Raw genomic sequence first — 18,668 nt, 5'->3', positions numbered from 1 at the left:
ACCCCTGGATTCCCCAGTAGGTAGCAATGCAGCACTCACTGACTGTGGAAGTAGCCAGGCGGCACTCTCACCAGGGGACACAGGTATCATAGCATTAATGAGGTTTTGTTTATTGAGAAGCACATTATCGAAATACTGATGCACTTTTCCTGATTTGACCCTCAGTGCCCGGTCCCAGACTCAAGCGAAGGAGGCTGACAAAGGCTCTGATTCTCTCCAAGGAGCTGCAGAGCATGATGTTCACAATGGATCGGGAGGAAGGAGAGAGGGACAGCCAGCGTTCAGAGTTGGCTCTGGAGCAGGAGAGAGCACTGATTGCCGATTTAAAGACTGCTAGGGAGTCCTAATCTGAGTGACCCACAGTCACCAGGACTCACAAGAAAGCTTGTGACTTCAAGTCACAAGGCAGAATCCTGGGGTGAATCCTGAGGAAGATCGGGAAGGTTCTCTATCATGTGCAGGTTGGACCAGGTAGATGGAGTAGACATGCCAACCAGTTGCAACCAACCGAATGTAATCTCACTGAGACATCTGAGCAACTCAAATTCGATGCTCTGTTGGAAACTTTTGAACTGCAGAAACCAGTGACCAACCAAGAACAACCATCACAGGAAAATGAGATTTTACCTGCTGCACCACAGGAACCTGTACGAACTTCACAGAGAGTTTGAAAACCAGTAAAGCCTTTCCAAGTGGACCCAAGTCTACACTCTTATGAGTAACAACTGAAAGGGGGAGGTGCTAGGGAATCCTAATCAGAGTGACCCACAGTCACCAGGACTCACGAGATTGCCTTGTGACTTGAACTCACAAGCTTTGTGTAAATATTATAAATAGTTTACGCCATTTTGTATAATGGTCTATGTTTGGAGAAATTGTAGTAAAGAGCACGGAATTCTGTGTCTGTGGTTTCATTACTCTGGGTAACCAAGAGTGGGAGTTCGGTTCCTCATATAACATTTCTGGCCACGGTTTCAACAAAGACAGAAGAGAACCGGAGGGTGACAGGCATGTACAGGCATTGACACGCTTGTCATCTGCGCTGGAGCATCTCAGTGCTGCATTGGACAGGCAGTCCTCCACATTCCAACAATTCTTTACAAAAATGGAGATCTCTCCATCCCAGTTCCCACACCCCAATGGATCACCTTCCATGTACCTGACCCCTCACGCTGGCCTGCAATATCATTCAATGCCAACGCATAATGGTGGTGGGCACTTGGAGAGGTTGGAGATGCTGGGGTCCAGCAACAGTTCCCCACCCCACTCCTCCTCATTCATCTCAATTTTGGAATGATTTGTGTGCCTGTACTCTTGTAAATGCTACTAAGTCACTTGACACTTTCGATGTTACTGAAAACCTGATATGTGCAATAGTCTATGCGTTATGTGAAGGAATGAAACACTCATTAGTGGGTTGTGGAGGTGGTAGTTCCTGTGTCTGATCTGTGGTCTTGATGTATGGGATGGATTTGTACTGTCTTTTTTCCATTCCATTGAATACAGCAAGTCTATTGCAAAATTTAAATCCTTATGGCGCATTAGCTACCTCGGGCAGGTATGAAACCGTACAAGTGTAATTGAACAAGTTTTTAATTAAAGTTTAAGAAAGTATACAAGTCTCATGAATCATTACTTTGTCACTGTTCCCTTCACGTGATCAGTCTGAAATCTGGGCCCAGGCAGCAGCTCCTGTCACAGCCTTTGGGCAGGGAGCAGTGGTGGGAGTTGTGTTGATGGGCGTGAGGGACATACCCACATCTCACAGGCTACTCCTGAGATCCACCCCCCTACAGGATGGACATAATCGCTGAGCGGATGATCTGGACTCCATGGGGTTGGGGATCATTACAGTCCTGGGTACTGGGTGCAGGGGGATCTGCTTGAACCAATGCCCACTCGGGCAAAAAGTTCTCCTTGTTGAGCTCACATATATTGTGCAGCACACAGCAGGCAAACACAACATCTGGAACAAAGGCAGTAGCAATATTAAGACGCTTGGACAAGCATCGCCAGCGACCTTTTAGATGGCCAAAGGCATGCTCCACCACTATCTTAGCAGAATTCAGCGCCTTGTTAAATTTTTGCTGGTCTGAATCCAGTACTTGATGCTGTGTGAAACCCTTCATCAGCCAGGTTCTAAGGGGGTATGCTGCATCACCCACAAGATGAGCTGGGACCTCCACTCCATCAACATTTTTGGACACCTGTGGGCACAAAAGTGCAGAGATGCTGTTAGTTCACCGACCTGCCTGTTTACCCACGAGGCATAAACAATGTCACTGTGAGGAGCATGTAAGGGTTATCACTCACGTCACGTGCAAAGAGGTATCCACCCTGCTCCTCTGCCTTTCTGTACAGAGGGGAGTTGGCAAGCACGTGTGCATCATGCATGTGGCCAGGCCAACCCACGAACACGTCCGAGAAGCTGCAAAATAATGAATAAAGTAGCCTGTATATGTGGACATGGGCAAGTGAGATTCCAAAAAAAAAAAATTCATGGCTCTAACTCACCAGAAATTGTGGTCAACAACCGCTTGCAGAACCACGGAGTGCCACCCTTTGTAATTGTAGTAGGCCGCGGGGTTCACGCTGGGGGTAATAATGGGAATATGCGACCCATCAATGGCACCAGCACACATTGGGTAGCCCCTTTCTGCAAAGCCGTCAATTGTCTCCTGTAGGCGTGTTCCACTTGGCAGGGAGATGAAACGCTTACCGAGGATGTCCTTCAAGGCTCCTGTCACCTGACGTACCACCATGCACACAGTGCTGACGCCTATCCCGAAGATGGCACTGATGGATCGATACTCACAAGGGGTGGCGTACCACCAAATGGCCACAGCCAGTCGAATTCCCGGCACCAGTGGATGCTGCGCATCTGGTCTATGAGGCTGCAGGTGAGGTTCAATGAGTTCCAGCACTAAGTTGAAGGTGCCCCGCGTCATACGGAAGTGTCTCCTCCACTCGTCATCATCAAATTTGGTGAGGACATTACTCCAGAATGCAGCCCCCTGGGATCTGTTCAACCTCCAGAGAGACCGATTTGTTATCACGGCCAGTTGACTGACAAGCAGCATTCGCCGCCGTCTGCGGCGCCTACGCTCTGCGCGCCTTTCCGCCTCGAACTGCCACCTGCTGGCCCACAACCTTTGCAGGAACCGCTCCCTGATTTCACATATGCGCTGTTCAGATCGCATGGAGCTGAAAAGAGCCTCCACATATCTCATGGTCTGAAGGAGGATTTGGCCTATCTCGCTCTGGACGCTGACACAGGTTGCTAACATCCCCAGAAGGATTTCTCTTCTCTCCTCCTGGACAGACATGACCCTGATTCCCCTGGGTTCCTTCCCGCTTCAGCCTCGCCGCGCTGCAAAAGACGTCACGGCAGCGTGGGCGGGACTACAGCCGCAGACCACGGGAGCCGGCGTTAGCTGGGACGCGGAGCACCTGAAAGCGGGTCCAAGTTCCCTGCTTTCCCTTTAGATCGGCCAAGATTTCCGCTCTTGGGTCTGCTAAATTCGACTTTGCACCACGAGTTTCAGGACGCATGCCAAGCTCGGAACAATGCGCGTTTCGCTGTGGTTTCTGACGGTCTCTAGCTGTGTCCATTTTTATGACCGCAACACACTTGAATTGGTAGCGGGTTACTGAGCTCGTGTTCCCACGGTGGTGGTCGGAGGGGGTCGCTGTCTAAATCGACTCCGATTGGTGCTTTGAAGCAAAGATGCAACATCTTCTGGCCAGTTCGCGATCCCATTGTGAACCGTTTTACTCATTTCACCAGCGCTTTGTGTCCTGAATGAGCAACATAGATGCGTGGGTTGAGACTAAACGATGTGGGTGGGGATGAAGCCTTCTCTGCTGCAGGGTTTTGAGTTCATAAAAGAAATTCGCTGCCTGATTGCAAAGTTGACATGATCCTGAAGTAATTCAATCACTGTTTTGAGTCATAGATGGATTTGCACAATGCAATTCAAGGAGTTTTCAGGATGAGTTTATTGTTTGTGTTTCATCTATTTTTATTTATAACCTAACCCCGGCGTCGTAATGTCAAAACGCAGTATTTGCGAAAGAGCTGCACTATAAGGGTTTTTTTTAAAAACAATAATAGGTGAAAATGTCCAGCAGAATGGTGGAAGCTGGAGTGCGGAGCGGAGTTACTGGAGGAACTCCGCTGGTTGTACTACGTTCATGCAGGGAACCTTTCGGGCCTGGACACGTTTTCCAATTGGAAAGAGTGATTGCAAACACGTGAAAGCGGTAAAGAGCTGGATAGGGTCTCTCCCAATCGTTGGATTTCCAGCAACGGACGGCTAATGGTCACTCTTCACTTTCCTTTGCAGTGCACGGAACAGTCTCTTCGGCCGAACTTGTCCACGGTAGCGCTTTGGGACACGATTTAATCCCGGTCTCCCAATATTGCTGATGTGCCCCCGCTTCATGAGACCACAACTGCCTGCCTGCCCGAGCGATTTCCACATTCCTATCCCGATCTCGGTCAAGCAAAACAATTCATTTTTAAAACGGTTTTATTGAGTTTCACACATATGTACAAATTTGTAAGGAAAACGCATAACAAGTACAAGAAATTGGATGGAAATACGTTGGACAGTTCCACATGAAAAAACAAGTAATTGAATTAATCTATGTCAGTTAAATTTAGTTAAACCCATATTTGCCAAGTTAATCCAAATAAAAATTAATAAAAAAGAAAAAGTAAACAAAAAAACCCAACAAATTAGATATAATCTACCCCCTCTCTCTAATCAAGGTTACGTTGTATATAAAAAAAAAGGGAAATTGTGGACCAGATAACGACCTCTAGACATCGGACAGAGAATTTCCAGAACAATCAAAATTTTTAATTCTTCCCATCATGAGAGTAATCTATATATGGGCCCCAGATCTTTACAAATTGAAAAGTTCTATCTTAAATCTAATTGTCTCCAAGCTTAAATAGGACATTGCTGTAGGTGAAGAGCCATCTTTCCATTTTTAAAAAAATGAACGCCTGGGTATCAGCGTGGGAAAGTCTAAAACTTTCTCCTTAGATGCGGACAGAAGTATTTCTTACTCACGTGAAAAACCAAATAAAGCCATTAACGGACAAAGTTGTATATTAATCTTAAAAATCGTTGATAAATTTGAATTTGGGCCTTCCCAAAAGGTATGGATGACCAGTGAAACTTCAAAAATTTTACACTTCTCACATTGTGTATCAATTTCTGCATAAAAACCAGATAATTTAAGTTTGAACATACCAGTTTTGTGTACCCCCTTAAACTGTAGACACTTTCAGGTGGCCAATTGCCCCGCTTCTAAAGCCGCATATCTTGGCAATATGAGGCTGTTGGGAGGCCACGTGAATGTGCAGGAGGCGCTTGCAAGGTGAACTTAGTAACCCTTCTCCGAGAGCACAGTGGCCTCCCCAGCCATCTTAATGCAGCTGCCGAAAAGCGCCTGCATTTGGGATGATAGTCAGCTGGCGAGCACCTGACAGCTCCTCTCCCAGCTGCCCCTTCCCCCGGCGCAGTACGTCAGGGCTGGGCTGTCAGCGCGGGAACTGCAGGGCTAGAGCGGCCGGCGGGAGAGAACGGGGGCTGGCCGAAACAATGCCGGTACCCCGACTCAAGCGCCGTACTCACCCGCCGGCCGCTCCAGCCTCCTTCTTCCCCGCCAGCTGCTCCAGCTCCGTGAGTGGGGAGAGAGCGGGGCAGTGGGATCAGTGTGGGGACGTCCCACATGGGATGTCCCCGCGCTGACAAGCCCGTGCCGGCCACCCCACAATGTGGGGACTGAATTAATGAGTGGGGCGGCAGGATCAGTGTGGGGACGTCCGGCGCGGGACATCCCCACGCTAATAGCCCGCGCTGGCTGCCTCAGCTGACAGCCAGCCATCCTGAATTGACAACCCAAGGGATAGGAGCCGGAATGTGCTCAAATGTGCATCCGGACGCAGCTGTCCTTTCAGATGGCCAACTCTGCGCTTTCATCTCTGCCACCTGAACTGCAATTTAAAGGGCCGCTTCTGCTTCTTCAGGTGCATTCTCCGCTAAGAAAACGCCATGTAATAAGCAGTGCCTTGCCCAAAATGAAGAGTCCTTAATCAAGCTGAGAGGAGATACCAAATCTGCATCTGAAAATGTTATGTTCTAATCTCACTCCCAATTGTTCTTAATCTAAGCCATTTTTAATAATTTTAATATAAAACCATTTAGTAAACATATCACGATTTTTCAAACAATCCAAATACATATGGTATTTTATAAATAAAAAAGGAAAAAACAGTACCTCTAAATCCCCCCACCCCTCCCCTCCCCCAAAGAAAAAGAGACAAGAAAACTACAACAGGAGCACTTCACTTTCCAATATTTTTAAACACACACACACACACATATATATATATATATATGAGAGAGAGAGAGAGAGACCGATAGAAGAAAGGGAATGTTTGTGATTCATCTAAATTTTAATACCAACAATTTGTAAATATGAGCTCCATATTTAACAAAATATATGATATTCATCTCTTAAACTGTAAATAATTTTCTCAAGTGGAATACATCCCATCTATCCATTCTCAAATCAATAATCTGACTTCCAAGTTATAGGAATATATTTTCTAGTTATTCCCAAAATAATTTGAACAAATTTTACTTCATACATATTCAGTTTTAATTTAGGTTTAATCCTCTAACATCTCCCAGTAAAAATAATATCAGGAATCTTACTCCAGATAGCTGTTCTAATAAATTACCCAAATCAAGCCAAAAAGTTTTAAATGTGGAATACTGCCAAGTTGAATGCAAAAATGTACCAACCTCTTGTTCACATCTAAAACATAAATCTGAAAAATTAATTCATATAATGTAACTTTTGTGATGTTAAGTATAACAGATGAATAAAATTATATTGAACTAACCAATATCTCACGTTTATTGCACTTTCCTTACTTTCTCTACAGATCTGAATCTATCTACGTTCATCTATATTCTTATTTAAATCTACCTCCATTTATGTCTTGAAATCCCAGCCATTGAGGCTGATCTTAAATCCAATAAATAATTAAAAATATATGATATTTAACCACCATGACTTGTCAAATCCACCATGAAAACAACCATAAGTTAAAAAATAAATCAATAATATTAGTATTTGAGATTCGAGGAAAATTAGAAAGCATTGACTTAACAAAATGAATTTTGCTTGTGTAAGATTTTCAGATTGTACATGCATTTATGTAAGATTACACTTATTAATTGGTTGGGTTTATATTTTATAGAAATCCATTGTATCTAAAATAACTTATTTTGAAGTGGAAAGTTTTAAATAATCCTTGTTCTTTAAAAAATTTTTGTTGTTGTTTTAAGGAACATCAAGATCAACAACAGAAGCACTCCGGGTTAATCTTTTTCTTCTGAGTAGATCTCAACTGCAGTTGGAGATTTTCAGATCATGGTGCATTGAAAGGGGTGGGGGAATGTTAATCAGGGAATTAATTAGTTTGGCAAGGTTACTGGTTTTTTTTGGTTTTAATTTTCAGTTTCGATCTGAAGTGATGGCCTCCGGAGCCGGACTGGGACAGTCAGGACATTCGCTCAATTGCAAATAAATTAATCTATTGATCAGAAGATAACTCCTAAATCTGGAACTGTAATGCATTCCTTTCTATCCTATTTTGGTATTTCAGATGTTTGGAGCTTTTTTAATCCTACCAATAGAGAATATTCTTTTCTATCTAATGTGTATCATTCGTATACTAGGATTGATTACTTTTTAATTGACAATCAATGAATTTTCTTCACCAAATCATGTGAGTTGTATCTGACCATGCCCCAGTCATCTTGACTTTGAATTTTTATGACATTCCATCTATAAAATGGCAATGGAGATTTAACACTACTCTCCTTGCTGATAATTTTTGCTCAAAATAAAAAAAATACAAAATATACAAAAGTATAGAACTTAAAACTAAATTTGATCTCTATACGTAACCATTTGAACATCAATTGTTAAGAAACAAGTCTTTTTTTTATATTTATGAGGATAATCTATTATGTGACTGGCTGGACAATTGAAGGAATTTCTGCTAAAAACAATAAATAAGATTCGGATGAGAGATGGTAAAATGGCCAGATTATTTCAAAATATATGAGACTTTTAGAGGATTTTACTCTATCCTTTATACCTCTGAATTTAATAATAATGTCAGAATTTCTATATCAGTTGAATTTACCTGTACTTCCTCAAGACAAATGTACAAGTCTTGAGAAACCCATTTCACAGGAAGATATAGTTGTGGCTATATCCTCACTACAGTCTGGTAAATCTCCAGGACCAAAGAGTTTTCCTAGTGAATTTTATAAATTTTATAAATCTTTCTCCAAATGGCTTGAACTCCACTTAAGATTTGTGAGATGATGAGTAGATTCCCTTATCATGAAATGAGGCTTGTATTTTTCTCATAATAAAGGGAAAGAGTCAACAGAATGCACATCTTATAGACATATCTCATTACTTAATGTTGCTTTCAAATTTTATTTATAAATTTTAAAATCAAAAAATACCAATTATATATTAGAAATCCATCAGAAATATATGTGGTATCTATATATAAAAAAAGAAAGAAAAAATGAAAAATAACCCCTTGATTACTTATATACAAGACAAGAGACCTCAACAGAAGTATGCTATACTTCTTATAGAATGTGGAGACCTATTAGAAGAAAGGGAATGTCAGAGTTTAATGTCAATATTTATACCAATACTTTATAAATGTGGCCTTCATATTTTACAAAATATATATTTATCTCTTAAATTATATTATTTGTTCAAGTGGTATACAACTTCGAACTTCTGCATGCCATCTTTCCCGTCCCAAATCTATATATGCCTTTCAAGTTATTGCAGTACATTTTCTAGCTATTGAAAAATTTCACTTGGAACATATTCAATTTTAATTTAGGTTTAATCCACTTAAAATCTCTCAATCTAACTCCAATTATTCTTTCTAATAAATTACCAATTTACAACCAAAAAGATTTAATCTTAGGACTTTGCCAAGTAGAAAGCAAGAAAGTACCAACATCCTGTCTACATCTAAAACACAAACTCCCACTCTCTTCAAAAATGCAGTATTAAATCTCCACCTATAAGAATTGAACATGCCAATAAAAGTGGAGAGTGATCAGATAACATTCTAGCCTTATATTGTGCATTTTTAATTCTACCTTGATATTTAAAAAATTTATTCTCCCATAAGAGTCATGTGAATAAAAAGAATAATCTCTCACTTTCTGATTCAGCCTTCTCCAAATATCTATTAAATTTAAATCCTTCATCAATCTCAACATAATATTTGCTGCTTTAGCTCTCACTACTGCTTTTGTTGATTTATCCATTATTGGATCTAAACAACAATTAAAATCTCCCCAATTTTTTCTTGTGATTCTGGTAAATACAAAAATGTATCCTGTATAAAATCTTCATCATCTGCATGTGCTCCATAAATACTCATAAGTGTCTATTTTTCAGAATAAATTTGACAATGAACCAAAATATATCTCCCCACTGAATCCATTAGTACACCTAGAATTTTTAACCTGTAATTTTTTAATTAATTTGCTGCTCCTCTTGCTTTAGAATTAGAATTGCCACTTGACCCAACCAATCTTTTTTAATTTTAAATGTTTTTTTTCTGTCAAATGTGTCTCTTGCAAAAATGCAATGTACGCATTCATCTTTTTTCATATAAGCTAAAAAAATTCATTTTAATTTAAATATTTAGACTATTAACATTAAAACTAAAAAAAAAAATATTTATTTGCATCCATTATCTTATGTCCAACTCTCTTTCAATCCCATTCTCACAAGTCTCCTCCATGAAACCCAACTGTCACCTATGGAGGTTTCTATTCCAATGAAAAAAAATTCAGGAAACAAAAAAGAAAATAAAAAGATATAAAAATATTTAATATGTAACATTAATAATCAAAAAAGTGCTAAATGAAAAACAACCAGCACCACTCCACTCAACTGTACGGGTTGTGGCTCCTGCCAGAAAATGGCACATAATGGATAAGGCAGAAAAGGATAAACCTCTACCCCCTGGGGAAAAAAATTACAAAGTGCATGGAAACAATTTGGCACCTGTTGCTTCAAATCAGCATTTAACTTGGTCTTCGTTAATTTCAACTGTTACACTTTGGTCATCCGGATCCTTCTGCACCTCCTGTTGATGGCTTAAAACTTGTGTTGGTGCATCTGTCTTTGGTTTAAGCACTTCCCTTGAGGAAGTTTTTGCTCTCACTTGTTGTTCTTCTTTAACTGGAGGAAGTGATTGTGTAAAGGTTCTTGCTTCTCCTTCTTCCACAAAAGTACTTAGGTTGAGTATTAGTATAGCTGGATATCTGAAGGTAAATTTATAATCTTTCTTCCAAAGAATCACCTTAAATGAATTAAATTCCTTTCTTCTCACTGACATTCAAATCCATGTAGAAAATAATTTTATTTCCATCAGTAATCATAGGTCCCATGTTTTTTCTTGCTTTTGAACTTCTAATCATATAAACTCCTTGTCTTGATATTGTAGACATTTAAATAACACAACTCCAGGCGATTCAGTTGGCTGTTGGCTCTCCAACTAATTTCCATTTGGAAAATTTTATTCTCCTAGAATAGGAATCCAATTTTGAAAATAAAAAGTCCACAGGATCACCACTTCCTTCAAAATCTTCTTTAAGACCAAGTCTTCATATTGTTCTGTCTACTTTGATTTTGCATCATATCCATTTTTCACCATCATTTCCTTTCTCTACTTTTCCCAGATTCTGAACTTTCAACTCTCCCCATTCTTTCCGTGCAAATGTCTACATCATTTTTGATGATCTGCACATCCAGTTCAACTATTTGAACTTTTTCTTTATTAACTTCTGTAGCATATTTAACCATATTACTTTTAAAGCCCTTCATATCACTGAATATTCTATATGTCATCCTTTAAAATCTGAAACTGTCTCATCATCATTGAGGCAAGTTCTTTTATAGTTGAGCCTTGATATCCAGCCTCCAATGGAATTCTCCCAGCCTCCACCTTCATTTGTTTCTCCTAGATCTCCAATCAGGATCAAATCCATCCACTCTGAGCATGCACAGGTATAAACCTTCGCACATGTATACTACATTCAGGGGAGATCAGTACAGATTCAGTACCAACTTCTTTGGTTCTTCAGGGAGGTGATGGGGTTACTGGCTTCAAATGGGCTGTTATCACATCCATCAATCTCAGAGGCTTCAGAACTTGAGGCCCAGGCTCCAAAGTTAAGGTAGGCCATGTCTACTCCATTTTCTGTGAACCTTCACTCCCCGTTTTGTTGCCTTCCTTACTCTACCAGCCATTACCAACATGATACAGGTAGGTTCTGGGTTCTTTAATTAAACAATTTTTAAAATACTTTTTTTCAGGTTTTAGACTTTATTCCCCTGGATGATCTGGAGTCCACCTCCTTCACTTACACCATAATGCTCTGCCCTCCTCATCACACTAAATGTTGATGTAGTTTCTTTCAAAACCTTTCAAAGGTTTTAGCACCTAGATTACAAAATATTATACCAATAATTATCGACTGACCAAATTGGCTTTATTAAAAACACCTATTCTTATTATAACATACATCGACAACTGAATATTCAATATTTATCCTCCACCCCACTGATAGAATGTATTCTTTCATTAAATGCTGAGAACGGATTTGTTCAGGTGGAATGGGAGTACCTATTTGCTATCTTAGGAAAATTTAATTTGGTCCTGTAGCGGCCTGCAGTCCGCACCTCGGGGCAACACCTGAAATGGCCATCAAATGCGGCAACTGCCAAGACCTCGTGGGGGCTGAGACGCCCGTTTCCATTGGCCAACCACTGCCAACGGATCACAGGTGGCCCAATCGGGGCTCAGATGCTGTAACCAACCAATTGGTGGCCGGCCCGCTGAAGCCATACTCCAGCTGTGATGCAGCCGAGCTTACTATAAAAGGCAGAGCTGCCCCTGAATAAACTCAGTGTCAAATACACCCTACTGGTCTGCGTGTCTTCTTTCCTCTGCATGTTTCAAGCGACAGGCCAGGAGCTATAACCTGGCTGTATCAGTAGTGACCCCGCTACAGTCCAGACATTCTTGAAATGGATTACATTGCCTACTGCTTCAATCCGCTCTGGTTTGCAATAATCAAAAACAATTAGGCTTAATAGGAGAATTTGGCAACTTCATCCATTAAGTCCTTTGCTTTTTGATGTAGTACTAGAACCATTACCTGTTGCTCTCCTACAATATAGAAAATTTAAATGAAAAACTAGATGTGGAATTGAACATAAAGTATCTCTTTATGCAGATGATTTGTTGCTTTATATTTCAAATCCTGAGGTTTCTATACCAATTATATTAACATTGATTGACCAATTTAGACAGTTTTCCAATTATAAATTAAATTTACATAAGAGTGAATTTTTACCATTTTGTAAGGTATTCTAATTTTCAAATAGTGTAATAGTGAATAATAGTGAAAAATCAAATCCAATATTTTGGTTTTACAATAATTTTTTAAAAATTTAGTGAAAGTGACTTTTTTGGTATTAAACTATCATTATTATTATTATTAGGATTAGGATGGGACATAATAATTTGATTAAGGTGAACATTGTATCTAAATGTCTGTATCTTTTTCAAATTTTTATACCTTAATCCTTTTTTAGCTCATTAGATCCTGTTATGGCAGGTAAAAGCCCTCCTTAAAAAGATTAAAAGAAATGGAGGATTATCACTTCCAGATTTTAGATTCTATTACTTTCATTATTATATTTTGACAAGTCAGTGAATCGCCTCTCTTGGGAAGAAATGGAACTGAAATTTACCAACAAAACTTCTATGTTGATAATTTTAGGATTTTTTTTTACCATTTTCCTTTTCTAAATTGATACATAATACATTAATGAGAAATAGGTTGAGAATATGGTCTCAATTCAGAAATTTCTTTGGGTTTAATAGTTTATCTCTGGATAGTCCCATTATAGATAAGCATCTTTTTCAGCCATCTCTGTTGAACGTAGGTTTCAAGGAATGGTCTCTCAAAGTTATAATGATCTTTTTATTCAAGACAATTTTGACTCCTTTGAACAATTATCAGACAAATTTAACAGACACTGTTTTAGATATTTACAAGGAAAACACCTTCTTCTGAATTTAAATTAATTTGAGATTCAGATGATGGTTGGTTTCACACTGCTCACATAGGCGAAACATCAGCAGACCAGGTGATCACAATACAAAGAAAAAAAAAATCAGGAAAAACTGACATTCTCACCTGCTCAAAATTTATTGTTAATATCACGCATGTCCTCTGCCTGATTTTCCAATCAAAAGAAAATGATGTATTTATAATTTTTATGAAGTCTTTACTCTGCAATTTTTGGAATCATTCTGTGAATGAACTCGCAACCTCTCACCTTATTTATATAACACTTCAAATCACCATAACAGACACCCAGGTGCAGATATATAGTCCCTTAAATGTGGTGTGACAGATTTTTTTTAAATCAGATGAAGAAACTGTTTGACACTCTTATCTTCATCGAGCTTCAGGAGTGGGGAAACTGTTTTTTCAAATGTCCAGGGCATTGATAAATCTGTACATGGAATATTGTGTGGGATGTGGAGGAAATTCAGGCAAGAACTGGTTGGTGGAGATGCTGACTTGCTGAGATTGTGATTTTGCCCTTTACTCCACTCCCCTGCCTCCCTCTCTTTCACATCCCTCTGTCACCTTTCCTCCTCTTCTCCACACCTTTCCTCTCCATTCATATTACTAGCAACTCCCAACTTCTCAGATTTTAAAACTTTTCCCATGGACACCAATGATCATTTGCCCGTGGCTCCTCCTGTCACCATTTTGTCCGGTGTTTAGCTCACTCCCTGATGAACAGCTCATGCTGAAAAAGCTCGTCATGTTTCTTTTCTACATAAAGAATACTGCATCACTTACTGAATTTATCCACCATTTTTGTGTAAAACATACGATCACATTCGCATACAAAAATGGTGCTCTTATAACTAACCTGGTGTGCCAGTTTCCAAAGTATAATGACAGGCGACAGCTCTAATAAATCCCCTCTTCACACTTCTTTTTTTTAACATTTTATTTAAGAATTGTAAAACCACATCCATGCATACATATTCAAGAGTTGTATGTATTACATTTTATATGCATGTGAATATATCTATATCTATATATATATATATATATAGTATATATATATATATATATATATATATTGAACTGACAATAACCACAATAGCAATGCGAGTATAAGACAGCTTTAATAAACTACTATGTACACTAAGAGGTCTTGTCTCTCTGCAAGACAAACCTGGAAGGCTAGACTGTAGTTCTTGGACTGCTGTATACAAGGTCACCAGGATGACCCATGGTGACCTAGTGGTGTAATTACATATCACCACATATATATGTATATATGTATAAAAAACCCTCATCCCTCCCACCCCCCCCCCCCCCCCAAGTACCAACCCTAGGCTAAATATATAAAGAAAAGAAGAAAGGGGAAAGAAATTAGGAGAATACCAAAAGGAATTCTTATTCACAATAAAACAATAATGGAGTTAAGGGTTACCAGTGAAATGGGCTTTCAAGACTCCCTTACACCTTCAAATCAACATACTATAAATATTTTCCAGAAAAATGATTATTTATTATGTAAATTATGTAATTTTCTCAAGTGGAATACAAGAACGCAATTCTGCCTGCCACTTCTCCATCCCTAAATCTGTATGTGATTTCCAAGTAATGGCTATGCACTTCCTAGAAACTGAAAAAGCTAATCTTAAAAATTGAATTTGATACATAGTTAATTGTAATTTAGAGCTAACCACTTTAATATTACTCAACTAAGAGAACATTGGATGCTGTGGAAGTTTAACCCTTGATATTTTCTCCAATTTATTTTTGATCTCTAGCCTGAATTGGCTTTACTTCAGAACACTGCCAAGAAGAATGGAAAAAAAAGAACCGACTCCTGATCACATCTAAAACATAAATCTGACAATGTTGGATTCAACTTTTTTAAAATTTTTTTGAGGAGTTAAATATAATTGATGTAAAAATTATATTGAACCAGTCTATACCCAACAGTAATAATTTTCGTCATATTTATTTACATCTATCATCTATTTAAATCAACCTCGCATCTTCATCTTGATTCATGGATTGCAAACTTTTGAAGCAATCCACACATTTCTGAAATAAACATTTGTACCCCCTTTACTTATCAATATTTCTAATTCATTCTGCTTCGGAAGCTCTAACCTGATAGGAAAAAAAGTATTATTTGGGACATCACTTTTTTCTTTCATTCGTTGAAAAGTAATAAATTTACCAGCTTTAAAAGAATCCTCTACTTTATTAATTCCCATTTGATTCCAAACTTTCAAAAATTGACTATTCATAGAAAAAGGAAAAAGTCTATTTTAATACAAAGCCATCTTTCATGAAATCAAACCTTTTCGACCCTCCTCTTCTTACATCAACTCGACGTTATCAAAGAACATCAAGTCACTGTCTCACGAACTATGGCTTACCTCTACATTTCTGGTCACTTTCCTCCCTCGACATTTGAACTCCTTGTTACCCAGCAAAACTCTTCCTATTTCTACTGTCCACCCAAGTTCAAAACACACAAGTGTACCAGAAGTCCCATCGTTTCTGCATGTTCCTGCTCCACCTAACAGGTACACCTTAGCTCAGTGGTTTTCAACCTTTTTTTTTCCATTCACATATCACTAATAAGCCAAAATTAAAAAGAAATCTATCCTGGAGTAAAAGTCAAATCAATATGAATAAAATGAATAGTCTCTCTCCTTGGATTCAATTTTCTCCAATATCTACCAAATTCAAATCTTTCATTAACATCAAAATTATTTTAGTAGTTTTTTTATATTTATCCAAAATTGGATCTAAACAGCAATAAAATCTCCACCAATTATTATATTTTCAGTTGTTTCTACCAAATTTAAAAAAAGAATCTTGGATAAATTTCTCATCATTCGTATTAGGTACATAAACATTCATAAAAATCCAAGATTCTGAATAGATTTGACAATTCACCAAATTTTCCCACAGGGAATTTCAATACCCAATGATTCTAATTTAAATGGTAACATTTTATTAATTAAAATAGCTACTTCTCTTGCTCTGGAATTAAAAGACGAAGCTATAACTTGACCAACTCATTCTCTCTTCAGCTTTTTATATTCTTTCTCAGTCAAATGAGTCTCCTGAAAAAAAGCAATATCTACTTTCAACGTTTTAATATGAGCTAAAACTTTCTTCCTTTTAATTGGGTTATTGAGCCCATTCACATTAAACATTACATAATACAAACTATGTACCTCTCAGTTCCACAGCCAATCTTAAAAACATACAGCATCTCCAGAGATAGAAAGTAGGAAATCACCAATGAAATTTAAAAAAACAAAAAAATCCCCTTTATTACAAGAAATGGCTCTCGCCATTAGTGGCATGAGGCCAACGGAAGAAAGCAGGGAAAAAAGAGAGAAATCCACCCTTTCTCTCACCACCCACCCCAATAGAATATCAAAAGAAAATATCAATTGGTCAGTCAAGTATGGTAAGCTTCTTCAAGGTCTCTATTAACTTGTTTATCATCAATCTCAACTTGAGTTTCAATCAGCTTTTGACTTTCTGTTCAGAACTCTTCTCTCAATTTATTTTGATTATTTTTCCATTTGCTGAGTGTTGACTTCCATTTTGCTTATTATTAGGCAAAGAATTAGCAAATTCCAAAGCTTCAGATTCATTAGCAAAAAAATTGTGCTGGATATCAAAAAGCACATTTATATATTTTCTTCCATAAAACTGAATTAAATTATTTTCTTCTCTTAACAACAGCATTACTCAAATCTGAATTTAAAAAAAAAACTCTGTTATTCCGAATCACGAAAGGACTCTGTTGTTCCCTGGCTTTTTGAACTGCCATTTTCAATATCATTTCTCTATCTTGATAACGTAAGCATTTAATCACAACAGAGCGTGGTAGTTGTCCTGGATACAGTTTATTTTTTTAAGAGCTCTTTGTTCTCTATTAAGTTCCAGTCCATTCGGAAAATTTTCAGGCCCCAAATTTTCATGCAGCCGATTTTCAGGAAGACCAACAATTTTAATGTTATTTCTTCAACTCTTTCCAACATGTCGACTTTTTTGCAAATATTTTTTTCTGAACCTCCCACGCTGTAAAAGAGTCTTTGATCCTATTAACTGTATCATTACATTTTTCTACTTCCATAACAGTCTTGAAAATTTTCTTCAAACTTTTGAAACTTAACTTTAATTTCATCAACAGTTTTGATACACTTTGCCATCTGTCTTCATTAGTCATTTCTTCCTTAATAGCTCCGAATTGTACAGTAACATCTGTTCTGAAAACATTGTATCCATTTTTTTCACTCATTGAATCAATTAGTTCAGAAATGTTATTAAAAATCAGTGGGTCAAAGGGTTCAGAGTGACAATAATATGCTTGAGTATATCAACCTCCTCCTTCTTCTTTCACTCCGATCTCTTCCTCTTCTTCTGTAGATGTTGCCAGCAGTTGAAACTGCCTACGGGCTCTTTGTCTTCTCCTCATCTGACTTGCCACAATACTTGCTGTCGGGCCTGCAGCCTCCAGGCTGCCATTATGCGAATGCACGAATCTTTGCGCATGCGCCATAGCTCAGTAGTCAGGTCTGTCATTGTTTTCCGTGCTCCAGTGCCATCTTCTCCAACTGGAGAGGAATCAAGATCAGAGGCTGAACTTTCAAGGGATGCCCAGTTTCTTCCATCATAGTTAATTCAGTTGTAGCCGTTTTTTTTTAAACAGATTTACATTTTTTTGCAGCCATTTCTTGAGACCTTAAGAACTTTAAAGTTATCTACTATTTTTTTTAAATTTAAGTCGGGTTTTTAATTAATTCTGCCAGTTGACGCATTTTCTACGTCTTCACGCCACAACCCCCATCCTGTTTCTTCACTCTTTTTACCATCTTTTTTCTTTTCCTTTTCAGTCTTTCTTCTATTCATATTTTTGGTTGTCTTCCTTCTTTTTGGGGTCTTTTATTTCAGGGAAACTTCTTATATCCTTTATTCTCTTTTCCACGGGGAGCTCGAATCACGTTACAAGCCCTTCTCCACCATCTTGGATTATAATTCTTCTATAAGTTCCGCGATGCTCAACTCCTTGATGTGTCACTCCTCAAGGACAACATCAACACTTGCAGTCGCGGCTGCCATTTCACTCTTATCCGTCCAGCCAACTGCATGCTCAAGCATAAAACTTGCATAACAATAACTCCAAAACCAAACAATCCTCAAAAGGCAAATGGCAGCAACTTCAAACTATGTTCACTAAATTCCATACCCAATTTACAACTTTCTATCCTTTATAGTCGCTTGGTTGCCCTTTATAGTCGCTTGGTTGCTAAGAGATGTTGTTGTCTATGACTCATTCAGTAAATGCATACTAAAGTTAGGTTGAGTGTTCCAAAGCTTTATCCAAACACACAAACTTCAATGATTGATGCATGTCATAAATCTTGTTATATT

At 38.4% G+C, this 18,668-nt stretch overlaps 1 pseudogene; it reads right to left on the bottom strand.

The window, feature by feature from the left end:
* Positions 1–1,575: 1,575 nt before the first annotated feature.
* The window catches only part of LOC138750036 (zinc finger protein 721-like), a 52,304-nt pseudogene continuing 35,211 nt past the window's right edge, over positions 1,576–18,668 (bottom strand).

Source organism: Narcine bancroftii, chromosome 14, assembly GCF_036971445.1.
Source record: "Narcine bancroftii isolate sNarBan1 chromosome 14, sNarBan1.hap1, whole genome shotgun sequence".
In the NCBI taxonomy this organism is placed as follows: Eukaryota; Metazoa; Chordata; class Chondrichthyes; order Torpediniformes; family Narcinidae; genus Narcine; species Narcine bancroftii.
This window is presented reverse-complemented; position numbering and strand designations above follow the sequence as displayed.